The 13,376-nt window shown below is 48.9% G+C and overlaps 1 protein-coding gene across 3 annotated transcripts in view; it reads left to right on the forward strand.

Moving 5' to 3' along the window:
• Window positions 1–13,376, forward strand: part of LOC137416734 (sodium- and chloride-dependent taurine transporter-like) — a 147,624-nt gene that overhangs the window by 69,732 nt on the left and 64,516 nt on the right. The window lies entirely within an intron of this gene.

The following is a 13,376-nucleotide window of genomic DNA, read 5'->3' on the forward strand; positions in this document are numbered from 1 at the left end:
AGTTCCCACAAATGTGTTGCACTTGTCGGTTGCTTTGCTTTCACCCTTTTGTCCAGTTTATCCCAAACCAGCTCGATGGGGTTTAAATCTGGAGACTGTGCTGGCCATTCCATGATTTGAAGCCTACCATCTTGTTCTTTTCCTGAAGGTAGTTTTGACATAGCCTGGAGGTGTGTTTACGGTCATTATCTTGCTGTAGGATGAACCCCTGACCAACTAAGCGTATACCAGAGGGTATTGCACAGCACTGCAAAATGCTGTGGTAGCCCTTTTGGTTCAGGGTGCCAGTCATTCTGTGCAAGTCGCCGACTCTGGATCCAGCAAAAGAGCTCCAGACCATCACGTTTCCTCCTCCATATTTGACAGTTGGTGTCACACACTGAGGAACCATCCTTTCGCCTACTCGACGGCGTACAAAAACCCTGCGCGATGAACCAAAGATTTCAAATTTTGATTCATCGGTCCATAAGACCTTCTTCCAGTCTTCAGCAGTCCACTGGTGGTGGGTGCTTCATGGCCCAGGCAAGCCTATTTTTCTTATTTTGCCATCCTAGCAATGGCTTTCTTACTGCCACTCGACCTGTCAAACTGGGGGTTTGTAATCAAGTAATCAGCAGAGGTTGGGACACGTGTAGGAATTGTTTGCATCAACTTTCAAGGCTTCATTTGCTTACGTTGCTGCAGAACAGCTGTAAGTTGTTAACCCATTACTTGTTCCCTGAAGAAGGCCTTTTTTTCACAATATAACTGCAATTTACATTATTATCCCGTTTTTGCTAACCTAAACTTTTTTTTTTTAACCTCGAGCAGTTTCCTGCTTACCTTTGTACCATTTCAGGTTATTCACTAGACTTGAATTGCTTAAATTTCAATAAAAACTGGAAAAATTGAGGTGTTCTAAAACTTTTGACCGGTAGTGTACACAGTGTGGTAATTCCAATTTGGCATGGGGATATTGATGACTTCTTTATTCATATTCAGTGAGGAGGGTGGGTGGGCAGGAAATTAATTCGGGGGAAAAAAAGCAAGATCTGTATCTGCGTCGAGGTAAAATATTGTTATGAATTTGGTAATGCAACATCTAGAGCTAGGTAGATCTGAATAGGTAGGTATTCGGCTGTCGTGACAGGGACTCTACATGTAATAAGTTCTTGATGTTTAGGCGGTTGTCGGGGTAAGATGTATGAGTGTGGATCTACCTGGAGATTCGAGTGTTAAATAGTGAGGGGTTAAAGGTAACGCCCCTGTGAGTCTCACCTAGTAGTCAAACCTTTGTCCATTATGGCACTGCAAACCACATAAACATTAGTTAGGTCCTTAGCGCAACATTAAATAATCCCCTTTCCCTGACAAGGACTTCGTATTAAATTGACAGGAAACCAGGTCAAAAACACCGCCATGATTGGCCGCCACCGTGTACACCTCCAAAGGCCTACAAACCTGGCCGGCACGTGTTATGCCAGGACCGCAGGGTCGCGTAACGGGGGAGATGTCAGGAGTCGCGGGAGGCTTTGATTGGCTGAGGAGTGCGCAATGTGACGTCATCGGCCACCAATATAGGCGACGGTCGGACGCCATTTCAAGAGTTCGCCAGTTGAGTTGAGTTCGTGGCAGGCACTGCAGACGCAGGCAGGCACCAGAGAGTTGAGCGGTGGTGGAGAGTTGGAGAGGACACGCCATTCCAGTCGCAGTTCGAGTGCAGTTCGGGTTGTAGGGAGTCGCAGGAGACACACGAGAGCACACCCAGTTGGCACTGAGCAGTTCGTTGGCACTTGGCTGCCAGCACTCCCGCGTCGTCGAGTCGAGTGGAGTTGAAAGGAGTCCTTCCTGTCCCTGGTCAAGTGGAGCCGCTGGCCTGCGTCGGACGCGTGGTGCTTGGAGCGAGGGGCCTCGTGGTGTGCGATCGGGCCGGAAGGAGCGGTGCTGGACACCAACAATACAAGACGACAAAGACAGATAAGCCCGATCTCCGCGTATATTTTGAACGACGGGACGTGTTATTTTCGTGATTAATCTCCCTCGTTTGTGTTTGCTGTCAGTCGTGTGGGGACGTCCCGATTTAGGTTTATTAGAATTATTAGATTTACCGGCGGGCTTTTTCACTGGCTTTACTTTTCCTAATAAACCCTTATATTACTTTTTGTACATAATATCTGAACGCAGTTTTCCTGGGTGTTTGATTTTAATAGATAAGGTTGCGGAGCCTTCGCTGCGTCTGGCCTTCCGCGCGTTGGTGTTGAACTTGAGTCCGCCATTGAGTTTTCGCCTCGGGAGTGTAAAGTCTCGCAATCGGTCATCCGTAACTGTGGTGTTAATCACGGTTACGCGACAAGTGGTGTCAGGAGTGTAGGATTTGAACCCGTCGGACAAATTTTTTTGTCCGCGGCGAGACATCGACACGGTCGGACAAATTTTTTTTGTCCGCGGGGCGACATCGACACGGTCGGGCGTACATTGTGTCCGACGTTCGAACGCAAAATTTGTATAGGCGAGGCGGAGAAATTTAGTAATCAATTGGGCAAACGGAGCGCGATATCGCGTCTTCGTCAAATTTAAATTGTGTTTCAGGAATTATTAAAATAAATACGCGCGCGGGGTACGACCTTCCGGAAAGCGGATGTCGGAAATTGATGAGATGGAAGTACGCAGCGAGGCCTCCGTCAGCGTTGGGAGTGAGCCGGAAATAGGGGAATTTGATGCAGAGGTGAGCCTTGGAACCTCCCTCGTCCCGAGCACCAACTTATCCCCCTCCCCTACCGGGGAGTCGGGAACAAATGGGACGGCCCCGAGAGACGACCAGGCTTTAATGAAATTTTTAAAGGAATTAATGGATGCTCAGAGTGATCGATTGAAGGAAGGAATGAAGGGAATGAGTAATGATATGGGAGAAATGAAAAATAAAATGGAGTCCCAGGGGAAGGAATGTAGGGAAGGAATGAAGGGAATGAGTGATCGATTGGAGAAAAAAATTGATGGAATGGGAAATAAAATTGATGGGTTAAAAGGGGAACTGAATGCCCAGAGTGATAAAATTGAAGGATTAAAGGAGGGATTGAAAGAACAAATCGAAGGGATGGACAGCAAAATCGATGGATTGGAGGGAAAAATGGAGGTGATGAATGAACAAATGAATGAACAAGGGAATGAAATAAAGGAAAGGAATGAACAATTGGAAGGAAAAATTGGGGAAATGGCACAGCAGCTGGGGGAACGAATTGATGGCATAGAAGGGAGAGTGCAAAACCAAATTACGGACAGACTGGGGAAATTTGAGGGTAAAGTAGAAACTCAAATGGGGGCACAGGAGAAGCCAAAGGTGGCAAAAATTGAATCGGAACGGGGGGAAGCTAGATTGGGAACAGGAGAGAGTACGGCCCATGCAGATGTGCATGTTGCTCACGAGCAGGGAATTGCACCGGGAATGGCAAAATTGGGAATTGCACAGGGAATGGCAATTGAAGTAAATGGGGAGACTGCAGGTGCAGAGGTGGACGGGGAATGTCCACAGGTGGATGGGGAATGTGTACAGGTAGATGGGGAAGGCCTGCAGGTAAACGTGGAGTGTCCACAGGTGAGCGGGGAAGGAAATTTGGAATGTGAGAGTTGTAATGGGGAATGTTTCCCACATTCTGGCCTGGTTGTTTATCGGGACCGTGTGGATGTCACAACACCCCAACCGGGGGATGAATTTGGAATTGTGCAGCACCAGGGCGGTGGTGCGGAGCAAGAGGGGGTAGAGTTTTTGGGGGTCCGTGCAATGGAGCCGGACCAGGTATTTATTGGGGATATTGATCAAAGCCTGGCGGGGCCAGGAATGATTTGTAATGATGAGGATGATTTGATCCAGCGGCTGGAGACCTGTGACAGTCCCATGGAGGTAGAGCTTGTTCAGGCCCAAAGGAGTCTGGGGGAAGAGGTGAGTTGGTCCGAGGAGGTGGTTGGAATGACCGAGGGGACGCTCACTGTACACTGCTCTTTGGAAACAGAGGCTCCAAAATTGGACAACCAGTTGGGGGAGTGTGTTGGCTCCGGGCTGGATTTGGATCTTGGAGGATCGGGAGATAGAGCTTCTGGAGATTTGGTCCCTGTAGGGAATTTGGATCAACTGCAGGGAGGGGCAGAACAACCGGTGGTAGAGGTTGTTCCCTGCAGCTGCGGGTTGGCAATGGGAATGAAAATTTGTAAAATAAAATGTAAAATAAAATTACAATGGGAAATTGATTTGGAGCAGCCATGGTGGGGATTGGTCCCCGGGCTGCGGGATTTGGACATGGAGAGGTCATGGGTGATGGCCTCGGGCCAAAGTTGCCCCTTTCAAAATTTGGGTATGCCAGCCAGCTGGGGGGCTGTGATGGCGAGATTTGGACGTGGGGTCCAGCCTTGGGTGTCGAGGTACGACCTGGGTCCCACGGGGGGTCTGGTGGGGTGTGGCGTCCCTTGTCCGTCGGGGCGCCGTCCGAGCTGGTGGCTCGGGCCGGCAGGGTCACCGGACCCTGGTGGGGGTTAAGACCTCCAGGGAGGTCCGAGGTGGTTTCTCAAGCCTGGGATGGCAAATATTGAGGACCACTAGGGGGAGGTGTTGTGGGTCGCGCTTTGGTGGTGGCACTGTGGACGGCCAACTTGGGACTGATGTGGTGATCACCCGGGCATGCGACCTGACACCCTCTCCCTGAGACTTTGGGACAACTGGCATGTGATGACCTGCCATGCCGTGTTGGTCGATGGACGCGGGTCAAACCGAATGGACAGGGATGGAGATAGCCTGCCGGACAACCATTGGGGCATCTGTGGAACGTGATGGTGTGAGTGACCTTCCACAGATGCTCCGTTATGATTTATGGACTCTCGGGTTGGGAAGAGAGCCATGGGGATGTGAATCGGGAGATGTGTAACGCGCCGAGCATATGGGCCATGCTCGGCTGGCATGTGTATGGCAAAGCATCCTTCTTTGGTGAGGTGAGTGAAATGTGACAAATGGTTGGCATGGGTAATCTGTGGGTTAGATGGAAATTTAAGGGTGGATTGTGAAATGCCATGGTGGACACTGTATAGTGACGCCATTATTGATCCAGGTGTGTAGACCAAAGTGTTGGAGGCTGTGATGAAATTAATAGGGTAGCAAGACACAGCTTTCAACTGGTTGCGGGGGCAACTGTGCTGATATTTGGGACGCGGGATGATGGGGATGTAGTTGTGTAGCCTGAGGGTCAACGTGGTGCTGTGCGTGTCCGAGGTGTGTGGACCATGTCTTCTGGGTGGGTCTCCTGGTGGAGCATGGCTGTTGACTGGACCTTGGTGTGGTCAAGTGTGGGTGAGCACTGGGGGGCTGCAGTTCTGTAGTCGGACTGGGGGATGATGGGGAGGTGCAGGGGACGTGGCTGTAGGGATGCCACGCACTGCGACCGTGCCCCCCAGGGCCGAGGTTGTGTGTGCGGTAGTGTGTGTTGTGGCAGCAAGTGCTCACCACATTGGCCAGCTGGGGCTGCTGCAGCTGTGTTCCTCGCAGGGGGGCCGAAGGATGGATGGTGGGTCGCACCCTTATGGACACTCATGGGCCATGTTGGCGTTTTGACTGCTCACCTTGTCCCGGTGACCCTTGCACGGTAGAGGTGCAGAGCTGTCGTGGCCACAGGTAGTTGTGTAGCGATGATCACCGTTGGATGCGGATCCACATACCTGCCAGTGTAGTGGGGACAAAAGAGAAATTTGGAAGTATTTGGTAGGCCCAATGTGAAATTTTGGGATTGTGAAGGGTGGATGACGCTCCTGGACCTGACCAACCTGCAACTACCTGCACTTGAGGTGAGTGTTTTAAGGAGTACTGTCCCAGGCTTCAGGATTTGCTTTGGGAAATTGGGGACATGTAATTTGGAGTTGGGAGGTGAGAGCGAGTGATGACATGGCCGGTGAGGGGATGGAATGGGAGCCACAGTGTCTTGTGGGTGGCGTATGTTTTTGTATTGTGGTTAGGTGTTTTGATGTGGTCGTGAGAGTGGAACCTGGAGAGTGAGTGATGATTATTGGAGATAATGAGGGGTGATAATTGTGCTTTTGGAAATGTGCTTTTGGGAAGATGTGATGGTTTAAATGTGAACTGGGGGAATTTCACATGTAGCAGGCCATGGCAAGCCTTGTAACACCTTTTACACCATCTATGGAATTGTACTGAATTGTGCTGAGTTGTGTGGAGAATTGAATGGCAGCGGGGGAGGAAGTGTGTTTTGGGGACCATGGGTGGGGAAGGTGTGTGTGTCCGCAGGTACAGAGCAAGCTCTGAGGAGCGATGCCTGCGGGCCCCCCTCTGCGGCAATTACCCCTGGCAGCCGGTGGTAACTGGAAATTGGAGCTCGTCGGTGGAGGGTCTGGTTGGGCGCCGCGGGGTGAGGAAGTCCCCCGGTGACCCGTGTTGCTGCGCGAAAGCAGGAGGCAAAGGAGCCTGGTGTGTGTGGAGACCCTCACCGGCGAGGTAACGGCGGAAAGGGGCTGTTGGGCTGTCACGGGGCCAAGAGGTAAAGGGGGGGGGGGGGCAATGAACTTGTAAGTCGGTTGACTTGTTTTTGGGACTGCGGGCACCACAGCCTGATGCGCCCCCACCATCTTTTTGTGCGGTACCTCCCCGCTGCCTAGTTGAGGAATGCACACACACGTGAATGACATCAATGCCATGGTCCTGCAGGGGGTGTATTGGGAATAAGTGCTTTGTTGATTTTTGAAATGCCTTGATGACCTATGGAATGAGAATGAGTGGTTAAGGGGTCTGTGTTGCATGAATGTGGGCGAAATCCACCGAGCCGTGTCACTCACCTGTAACATCTGGACAGGGCCCGTGGAAATTTAGTGGGATGCATTGGGGATGGCCCCGCAGGTAAGGTTGTGTCTTGTGGCATCCACCGGGGGACGCGGTCTGTAGACCGGGGTATGTACAAAGGTTAGAGTTTTGAGTTTTGGAAAGATGGTTAAGTTTTGTGGTTAAGTTAGTGTTGTGTGTTGTTGTTTCCTCCCTCCACAGGAACAACGAAGAAGATGTACATACTTGCATGATGGTTAAGGGGTTCAGCATGTTAAGGAAGTGTAGGTAGGTAGTCCGACTCACTTCCCACAGCCCTTCCTGATTTATTTCATAGGTTAATTAAGTGTGTGACAGTAAGTGTTAAGGCTGGAATGGTAGCCCTGCGGTGAACCTTGCAGGAGCTACGGTTCCAGGGGGGGGGGGCTGTGTTATGAATTTGGTAATGCAACATCTAGAGCTAGGTAGATCTGAATAGGTAGGTATTCGGCTGTCGTGACAGGGACTCTACATGTAATAAGTTCTTGATGTTTAGGCGGTTGTCGGGGTAAGATGTATGAGTGTGGATCTACCTGGAGATTCGAGTGTTAAATAGTGAGGGGTTAAAGGTAACGCCCCTGTGAGTCTCACCTAGTAGTCAAACCTTTGTCCATTATGGCACTGCAAACCACATAAACATTAGTTAGGTCCTTAGCGCAACATTAAATAATCCCCTTTCCCTGACAAGGACTTCGTATTAAATTGACAGGAAACCAGGTCAAAAACACCGCCATGATTGGCCGCCACCGTGTACACCTCCAAAGGCCTACAAACCTGGCCGGCACGTGTTATGCCAGGACCGCAGGGTCGCGTAACGGGGGAGATGTCAGGAGTCGCGGGAGGCTTTGATTGGCTGAGGAGTGCGCAATGTGACGTCATCGGCCACCAATATAGGCGACGGTCGGACGCCATTTCAAGAGTTCGCCAGTTGAGTTGAGTTCGTGGCAGGCACTGCAGACGCAGGCAGGCACCAGAGAGTTGAGCGGTGGTGGAGAGTTGGAGAGGACACGCCATTCCAGTTGCAGTTCGAGTGCAGTTCGGGTTGTAGGGAGTCGCAGGAGACACACGAGAGCACACCCAGTTGGCACTGAGCAGTTCGTTGGCACTTGGCTGCCAGCACTCCCGCGTCGTCGAGTCGAGTGGAGTTGAAAGGAGTCCTTCCTGTCCCTGGTCAAGTGGAGCCGCTGGCCTGCGTCGGACGCGTGGTGCTTGGAGCGAGGGGCCTCGTGGTGTGCGATCGGGCCGGAAGGAGCGGTGCTGGACACCAACAATACAAGACGACAAAGACAGATAAGCCCGATCTCCGCGTATATTTTGAACGACGGGACGTGTTATTTTCGTGATTAATCTCCCTCGTTTGTGTTTGCTGTCAGTCGTGTGGGGACGTCCCGATTTAGGTTTATTAGAATTATTAGATTTACCGGCGGGCTTTTTCACTGGCTTTACTTTTCCTAATAAACCCTTATATTACTTTTTGTACATAATATCTGAACGCAGTTTTCCTGGGTGTTTGATTTTAATAGATAAGGTTGCGGAGCCTTCGCTGCGTCTGGCCTTCCGCGCGTTGGTGTTGAACTTGAGTCCGCCATTGAGTTTTCGCCTCGGGAGTGTAAAGTCTCGCAATCGGTCATCCGTAACTGTGGTGTTAATCACGGTTACGCGACAATATGCTGAAGATATCCGGAGACGGCTGTTAAACCAGAAAGATTTCAGTATGTGAAATATAATAGTTGACACAATCTTCAGCATGATAACAGATTTTAAGAAAGCTTCATTACATCAATTTCAAATACACATGTTCAGCAAATTAGTTCAAACATTCAGAGGCAATTTCATTTAATGTGATATGCAGCCTGTGGCTGCTGGCAGCATCATGGCTGGGAGCATGGCTGTGCCCCTGATGTGGTTCCCCCTGTAGGTTCGAGCAGGAATTTGTAACTTGTTTAGGATACCGGCGACCGCTCGTCTACTGTTCACGACTGACACCTTGGGATATTTAACATCCGCAAACTATTTTTGGCAGATAGGATGGCCCAGTGTAACATTCATCCGAGGGACAGCACATGCATTGATGCCTTGCCCTACCTGCGAGACACTCGGACAGTTTGTAGCTGTGCCGTTATTCAAATTCAGGATAGACGGCTCAGAGGTGAGTGTGCATACCTCTAGACTATCCAACCAGCTCAATGGACAATTTATTATTCGTAAGTAGGTAACTTTCTTGTGAACCACATTGTCACAATAACTTTCTTGTGAACCACGAAAGAGCTTTCAAGCAAACTTGGTTCAAGTATCTTACTATAATTCACCAAATGTCCATCCGTCTGTCTGTCTGTTTGTCGTTCGAAGGTACCGCAAAAACGACTGAACCGATTGCAACGATATTTTGGGTGGTTAATCCTGGGATCCCCTGGAGTAAAATAGGCGATATTGTTTTTCCAATTTAAGCTTTAGTCTCCAGCATTCTCAGGTTTGGACTCCCGCATTACATTCGCGTTCGCATAACGTTCATTGTGACGATGTTTTCATTGTGACGATGTTGTTTTTCCGGGTGCCACACAAACGGCTGCACCGATCGCTGCACGGCTGCACCGATCGGACTCGGTGACCTCGGACAAAGACCTTTTATAAGGACACGGGTTAAATCCCTGCTTGAGAAAATTCCAACCCCCTCCCCGCCATCATGGCCGTCTCTCCAACTCACAATCCCACGAGATATGCGGAAAGGACGACCCAAAACCAATACAAACATCATTCGTATATAAACATCATTAAAAGTAAATAATGACCTCGGCCAAAGTTCAAACGACGCTTAATCTCTACATAAGAGAATTCCGCATAGCTATTTGGGCGGTGAATACGCTAACAGATCGCTGTCTCCATCGGTCTTTCCAAGGCCGTAACACCTATCGGCTCAAAATCCTTTTAACTGTTGATTTGGTAGTTTTTACAATGAAAGAAACACGTATCAGGAGTACATACGACATCGGGAGTACTAACTGCACGCGTCTTCAGTATCAAGCTTAAATCTGTCATGGCGGATCTGAAGTCTGAAGAGCAGAATGCTTGGAGAAGTTGTGGGCTACTTCGGCATGAAGGAGGATCAGAAACGTGGACTCACACACTGCCACATCCTGCTGATACTTGCTCCCGCATGACGTTATTTTCCCGGGTGCCGCACAAACGGCTGCACCGATCGAGATTTAACGGATGTTTATATAAATCGTTTAAAAGAAAAAATGCCTTCAATTTCTGATATTTCGCCTTTTCATTTGGGCCTCCCAATTGAAGCCCCGCCCAGAGGGCGGGTACCGTTGCTCGTAGACTGTAATAGTGTAATACAAAGATGAACTGACTACATTTCAAATTCAAAAGATCAAAGGTCGAATTGCATGTGACTTTTAATTGAAAATAATTTTGTTACTGCAATAACTTCTGGACCACGGAAGGGATTTCAACCAAATTTGGCAAAAGTATGGGCTGTAACTCATAAATGCACCGATTCAAATTTGGGTTCAACAGGTCAAAGGTAACTTGAGACCATAACTTGAGTTAGAAGCATCTAATGTTGTCTCTCTTCTGCTTATCTCTTTTCTCTCTCACGCTCTATTGTATGCGACCTTCAATCACGTGACCTTAAATTTAGATCAAACATAACAGTGGGTTGACATTTAATGCGGGCGAGGGAATATCCATTGACATATTGATGTCGAATTATATTTTCTAGTTCGTTTTAAGCATTTGAACTTTGGTCAGACTGGAGCAAAACTGTAATAAACAAAAAAAAAAAAATTGCGAAACATTGATTGTCTTGATCTTCATTTCGCGATACATGAAGAGGAAAGAGGCTGAACGTTTTGCACTTGGATGGAGACTTACTGAAGAGCAAACAGCAAAAGGAGAAGAGATCATTATATCAGGGTGGTGAAGAACACGTGGATGTTGGATAAACAGGATAGAACAAATAATGGGCAGGAAAGGATTTTGAAATGAGATGTTGTGTCATCTTGAAGGACTGCCAAGAGGAGTAGAATTGGATGAGCATTGGGAAGTGGTTTCATAGATGTGAGAAAAAAGGGACAAAGGAATGAAGGTGAGCAATAGGTGTGGAAGTAGGTGGGCTGATTAGAAGTGTGTTTCTTTATAAATGAGCTTGTGTCGTGGAAGAATCCAATCCGTCTGGTTGGTTGCATCATTTTTTTGGCCATGCGCATGGTACAGAGATAGGAAATAATTCCAGTGCCCTCTTAAAAGCATTGTAAGCACATCAGATCTTCATACCAAATACATAGCATACGTGTAATCTTTAGCAAGCGAATGAGAACTTGAGCTCGTTCAAAATTATCCATATATGGTAAGAAAGAGAAGCATAAAGGTACAGGAAAGCCGGCATACCAAAGCAGACTAACATTCTCTATCATAATAAAACATTGCAAGAAAATAAAGGTTCACGGTCGTCCACCAGACCAAACACGCACAAGAACAGGGAAACATGTCCAAAAACGCTTACCGCAGGGAGAGCTGGCCTTCACTCGGGGAAATTACTTCAAACATTAATAGGCAATTTTATTTAATATCATATGCAGCTTGTCATCCTTCTGAGGTCGGCAAATTGAGTACCAATTCCCTGTGTGTCGCAAGAGGCGACCAACAGGGTTGGTGGCAGGAAGGGCATCCGGCCATAAAGCATTGCTTCAAAAAGGGGACCGTGGTGCCCGAAAAAGGGCAACCCCTGCTCTGCGGGGAAAAATGGCCTCTAAAGGTGGGTCTTCATATGCAGCCTGTGGCGCTTGGAAATTCATTGAAACTTGTTTCACGACAAGGTCTCCAAAGGAGACGGATGCACTTTGCTTAAATAGTTGAACCAAAAGTGAATAACAACAACCCACCTTAGCCGGAGGCACGACTGTCTCAAACCACACATACAGTTAATTTTAACACAGCATAGCCTCCATTTTTTCCAATCAACTATATAATTGTCGAGATCGGTGTGGAAGAACTTGACTGGCCTGCACAGAGCCCTGACCTCAACCCCATCAAGCACCTTTCGGATGAATGGGAACGCCAACTTTGAGCCAGGCCTAATCGCCCAACATCAGTGCCCGACCTCACTATTGCTCTTGTGGCTGAATGGAAGCAAATTCCCGCACCAATATTCCAACACCTAGTGGAAAGCCTTCCCAGAAAAGTGGAGGCTGTTATAGCAGCAAAAGGGGGACCAACTCCATATTAATGCCTATGATTTTGGAATGAGATGATCGACGAGCCCATGCGCATATGATATTCTGGTGTCCACATACTTTTGGCCATGTAGTATATATTGTTACGGATCTCGGACGTCGGCGCTCCCCTTATCAAGGGGGGGGTTAATCCCCTTGTCTTTTTATCTGGCCGACCCGAGTCCTTAGAAGTTATAACGTTCCTTCTGGTCGGTGGTAAGTAGGGTTGTTGGTCGAGTCTTAGTCCAATTACCTGGGTACTACCACCGGCCATAAAGCAAGGAGATAACTCCTGCTCGAACCACGGATATGATGGAAAATGCCGAGCGGATAGCAATCCGCAATCCGAGCCATTAACAAAGTGACTAAACCCGATTCTGAGCGGTTCCCAATCGTGCCACATTTACCCAATTAGAGAAAAGATGAATGCGATCGGACAAGAGGAAACCAGAAAATAGGAAGAACAAAGATTGATTTATTAACAATGTACAAAGAAAGAAGAAGAGGAAACGAAAGGAATATACAAGATAGGAAGAGGAAGAAGCAGCACACAGGGCAGTCTTAAAACAGTCTTATCCTTAATACCCAGGACAACGGGCCCATCTCAGACACTCACACGGGGATTGTAGATGGTAGGGCGGAAGGTCCGGCGATGGGGTCCAGGCTCCGATCGGCTCCGGTCGGCTCCAGTCCAGGCTCCGGTCCAGTGGGCGAAACCCGGCAGGCAGCTCCGTGTGTAGTTGAACGCGACCGGACAATTATATAGCATGGGGAAGCTGGTGTCCTGCGTATGTAATATGTGCACACTTGTGCCAAACGCCCTCTCTCTCCCCAATGTCCTCTTTAACAAGCGCGCCCTTCTTCTTTTCAGTTCTTCTCCAAGCCACCCTTCCAACACGTCCTCTTTAACAAACGCCGGCACATGAGTCTCCTGAAAGGGCTTTACGTTCGTGCTTTTATAACGCAAGCAACGATCGCTCCGCGAGCCCAAAAGCCACGCCTGCTAGCGATGTCCCTTCAGCCCTGGTTGGCTGGTGAGGGCTTACCGGCTCCGCCTTTGATGGCTGGATGACGTGGCCACACCTTCTTCTTGGCGTTCCGCCCCCTTTTTCCAGGCCTCACCACGTGGCTTATGGCGGCATTTGAGCGAGCTCCAGCTCAAGGCAGTGAACGCTGCTAACAAAGGCGCATAACAAATTGGGGGAGCCATAGGGCAGACTGGAGGGCGCGTAATGGCGTCGCTTGGAGAGGGAGGTTGCAAACTGAATGGAATGGGGCCTACTTATTTGATTGACACAACGCAGATTCAACTATTGGAAACACGGCCTTAT

This window comes from Myxine glutinosa, chromosome 4 (assembly GCF_964187855.1).
Source record: "Myxine glutinosa chromosome 4, kmMyxGlut1.1, whole genome shotgun sequence".
NCBI classification, from domain to species: Eukaryota; Metazoa; Chordata; class Myxini; order Myxiniformes; family Myxinidae; genus Myxine; species Myxine glutinosa.